At 40.0% G+C, this 4,908-nt stretch overlaps 1 long non-coding RNA gene across 1 annotated transcript; it reads left to right on the top strand.

Annotated features, from left to right (window-relative positions):
* The first annotated feature begins 2,311 nt into the window (after positions 1–2,311).
* Positions 2,312–4,470, top strand: LOC138364115 (uncharacterized). Its single transcript, XR_011228304.1, has 3 exons — positions 2,312–2,422; positions 3,893–3,999; positions 4,456–4,470. It is a non-coding gene; the product is annotated as an uncharacterized lncRNA (long non-coding RNA).
* Positions 4,471–4,908: the final 438 nt, after the last annotated feature.

Here is a 4,908-nt window from a genome sequence, read left to right as displayed (position 1 = left end):
CACAACTAGGTGAGTACCTGCAACAGATCTTGAAACAACAACTGAATTTAATAGCTTCTTTTCATCGATTTGTGCTAACCTTGCCCCTAAAAATCCCAGACTCAGACATATATTACCACATATCTTTCAGGCAGCTATCCAAACTCTCTTCTCCTCTCTCCGGTCAGCCCTCCAGATGTTGTGTCCATCATTCACTCGCTAAAAACCAAAGCTGGGAACATTAGTGAAATACCATCGATAGTATACAGGAGTGCCCCCCATGCCCTTGCACCACCCATAGCATTGCTGTTCAATAAATCCCTAGAGTGTCATACCTTCCCTGATATCCTTAAAAAAGCAAGAGTAACGCCAGTTCATAGAGGTAACACGGCAGACATAAATAATTACAGACCCATATCAAATCTAACTATATTATCAAAAATATTTTAATTTTTTTTTTTTACAAATAGCTCTACTCCCTTATAAAATTCAATATACTAAGTCCTTGTCAGTTTGGCTTCCGCTCCCAAAAGAGTACCAATGATGGTATTTTTAGTCTGCTTGACTTAATCTTCTCAGCCCTCGACAAAAGTGAGTTTCCAATTGAACTCTTCATTGACCTGAGAAAGGCTTTTGATACTGTTAACCATAACTACCTCTTACTTAAACTCCACCAATATGGAATCCGTGGCCTTGCCCTGAACTATATCCGATCCTATCTTGGTAACAGACACTAATATGTAGCCATCAATGATATATCTTCTCCCACTCTACCAATAACTGTATTGCTGCCACAGGGCAGCATCCTAGGACCCTCCTGATTCTTGTATACATCAATGATCTCCCTAATGTCTCTAACATACTTAAACCTATATTGTTTGCTGATGATACTACTCATCTACTTTGACCCCAACCCACTCATGTTAAATAAGGTTGTAAACAATTAATTAAAAAAAGTCTACTTGTGGATGTCAACCAACAAACTCACACTAAACATAGAAAAGACCTACTACATCTTATTTGGAAGCAAATCAACAAATGCAATTCAGCTTCAGATAGATAATGTAAACATTAGCAATAAAAATGATGGAAAGTTCCTTGGCCTGTACTTAGACAAGAGACTCAACTTCAGCACCCATATACAACACATAACTAAAAAGGTTTCTAAAACAATTGGTATACTCTCTAAGATACTCTCTAAGATCAGATATTATGTACCCTACTCTGCTCTCCTCTCACTCTATTATGCACTTATCTATCTCTATCTTACTTATGGTAGCTGTGTTTGGGGTTCAACCTCTGCAAACTACCTCAAGCCCATCATCATCCAGCAAAAATCTGCTATCAGGACAATAACTAACTCTACTTTCAGACAACACACAGCTCCTCTGTTTAAATCCCTAAACATGCTAAACATAAATTCAGTTCACACATTCTCCTGTGTAAATTACGTTTATAAAACCCTTTTTCTAAGTGCAAACCCTGTTCTGAAACTCTTCCGGGACAGACGTAATAGAACACATGCCCACCACACCAGACATAAATATCTCTTTGATATCCCCAGAGTCAAACTTGATCTATGTAAACACTATGTAAATAAAGGGACCTACTCTATGGAACTTACTCCCTAATGATTTGAAAAGCTGTCCAACTTTTGCCATATTCAAAAATAAAACCAAAAAGTACCTAATTTCATCTTCATAGTTTTCTACCATGGGCTTTATCTTCACACTGTATCTAGTGCTACTCAATCCCCCAATATTTGTTCCTAAGCCATATTACTTTAACATTGTAATCTTAGATATCATTTGATATCATGGTTGTTGTATTGAGTGCATTTTCTACTGCATTATTCCTTGAAACTTTCCTCGAAATGATCCTCATATTGTGCTTCAGTGAACCAATGTATAACCCTGAAATGCTATTCTCATGTATCTAGTAATCCTTGTTTCTTTATTGTGTATTATTCTGATCTGCTTTTGTGTCAATATTTCTTCAAATTACCTGTAAACATTTTTGTTGATTTTACTGTAATTATTTTACTTAAAATTATCTGTACCTGTAAAAAAAACTATAAAATACCTGGTAACATTTTTTATCAATTTTACTGTTAATTTATAAAAAAAAAAAAACTGTTAGTTTAAAGACTTACCCGAAACGCTATGCGTGCTTGGCTTTACAAGAATGTTAATTCAACTTATTTTCTATATTCTGTGTTAACTTCCAGTGTAACTTCTTGTATAAAAATAAATAAAAATAAAATAATAAAAATAACAAAACTATTTATGATGGGTTCAAGCGACGATTGAGTAGTGCGCAAAGCGTCCCTCACCTGTGACGTCACAGCGTCATCCGCCGCCAGGAACATCAACAAAGCGGTCAGTTTGTGGTCCGTGCAGTCAGCAAGAAGACAAACGCTTCATGCAATCATGCAAATATTATCGTAAGTAAACACTTATATTTTATAATATTATTAGATTCTGGTGCTGGCTATAGTGCTGGTGTATTAAGAGGTGAGGAGCAGTGGTGGTGTAGTGAGAAGTGAGGGGCAGTGGTGGTGTATTAAGAAGTGAGGGGCAGTGGTGGTGTATTGAGAGGTGAGGGGCAGTGGTGGTGTATTGAGAGGTGAGGGGCAGTGGTGGTGTACTGAGAGGCGAGGGGCAGTGGTGGTGTATTGAGAGGTGAGGGGCAGTGGTGGTGTATTGAGAGGTGAGGGCAGTGGTGGTGTATTGAGAGGTGAGGGGCAGTGGTGGTGTATTGAGAGGCGAGGGGCAGTGGTGGTGTATTGAGAGGTGAGGGGCAGTGGTGGTGTAATGAGAGGCGAGGGGCAGTGGTGGTGTAATGAGAGGCGAGGGGCAGTGGTGGTGTATTGAGAGGTGAGGGGCAGTGGTGGTGTATTGAGAGGCGAGGGGCAGTGATGGTGTATTGAGAGGCGAGGGGCAGTGATGGTGTATTGAGAGGTGAGGGGCAGTGGTGGTGTACTGAGAGGCGAGGGGCAGTGGTGGTGTACTGAGAGGTGAGGGGCAGTGGTGGTGTATTGAGAGGTGAGGAGCAGTGTTGGTGTATTGAGAGGTGAGGGGCAGTGTTGGTGTATTGAGAGGTGAGGGACAGTGGTGGTGTATTGAGAGGTGAGGGGCAGTGGTGGTGTATTGAGAGGTGAGGGGCAGTGGTGGTGTACTGAGAGGCGAGGGGCAGTGGTGGTGTATTGAGAGGCGAGGGGCAGTGGTGGTGTACTGAGAGGTGAGGAGCAGTGTTGGTGTATTGAGAGGTGAGGGGCAGTGTTGGTGTATTGAGAGGTGAGGGACAGTGGTGGTGTAATGAGAGGCGAGGGGCAGTGGTGGTGTACTGAGAGGCGAGGGGCAGTGGTGGTGTACTGAGAGGCGAGGGGCAGTGGTGGTGTACTGAGAGGCGAGGGGCAGTGGTGGTGTACTGAGAGGTGAGGGGCAGTGGTGGTGTACTGAGAGGCGAGGGGCAGTGGTGGTGTACTGAGAGGCGAGGGGCAGTGGTGGTGTACTGAGAGGCGAGGGGCATTGGTGGTGTATTGAGAGGTGAGGGGCAGTGGTGGAGTATTGAGAGGTGAGGGGCAGTGGTGGAGTATTGAGAGGTGAGGGGCAGTGGTGGTGTATTGAGAGGTGAGGGCCAGTGCTGGTGTATTGAGAGGAGAGGTACTGTGCTGCACATACAGTATATAAAAGCAGCATAATATTTTAATCACAAGCAGGGTTTCCTAATGGCTCCTTGAGATTTATGTGCAAAGTACTTAACCCAGTTATAAGTTCCAAATCATGTATGTTGTATTATTAAACATCTCTTTAGAAAGCTGATTTATGTTATTTCTTAGTGTTCACTACTACTAGGTAATGATAAATATATATCTCACTGATATATTATTAATTATATTCAGTTATTACAGATGATTTTGATGCTGCAAACCAGAGATGCATAGCTGCGGAAAACACGTCTGAAGTGGAAACTTAAAACGAAGCTTCAGATATGAAGCAAAGAATGCCAATAACAAATGTAAGCATTGAAAACCTAGTTCAGTAATGAAAAAAATTAACAAAATTGACATACTGTGCATTATTTCATCTCATTGTCAATCATATTTAATGATTTTTTGTTTATGGAGTAATCTTTGCTATGTTGATAGTGCTCGTTGTGTGTCTGCAGGTGCATTCATTGTGTGTATGATGCCAGGTGTTTAAGTATTATTTCTTACTCGTTCATGCTCTCATTTAGACGTTTGGCCTCGATGAGGTTCAGTCTTGTGTGGCACGTTTCTGTTGAAATGTAGTCTTTTCGAGACTACATTTCAAATATTACCTAACATGCATGGCTACTTCCTCTCCTTGTCTAATATATCTATCTGTGTGAAATAGATTAAATCCATTTATTTGATATTCAGCTAATAGTTCTCTATTTTCTACATTCATCCATTTTTTGGTAAGTGCAATAATATGTATTGTTTCATTGCAGATAAGAGATTCCAGATTTCCGACGTACTGAAACGCACACCATAAAGGCTTGGTGGATCTACGTGCAAGGTAAAATAATTTATTTACTTGTATAGTATATATTTTTAGCTAATTATCAGTATATAAAACCACAGTACTTAATTTTATCAGTGTCAAAGACAATTACATCTTATTCATAAATACCATTATATACCTCACTTGTGGTAACATATACACACATTAAGTGTATTATGTAGCATTATCTGTAATCAACTAATTTTCAGAGCTGCTCTGAAAATAATACTCTTTAAAAAAGTGTTTCTTAACAATAGGAGCATTTCGTTACAATATATCCATAATCAACTGTATCAAACCCTATTACAGGTAAAACCAGTAGGCTTTCTACTGTATTTTATCAAACCCCTATTAGAATAATAGATCTTGTAATGATTTTGCAAAAATAGTGCCACATACT

The sequence above is a fragment of the Procambarus clarkii genome, chromosome 12 (genome assembly GCF_040958095.1).
Source record: "Procambarus clarkii isolate CNS0578487 chromosome 12, FALCON_Pclarkii_2.0, whole genome shotgun sequence".
NCBI lineage: Eukaryota > Metazoa > Arthropoda > Malacostraca > Decapoda > Cambaridae > Procambarus > Procambarus clarkii.
This window is presented reverse-complemented; position numbering and strand designations above follow the sequence as displayed.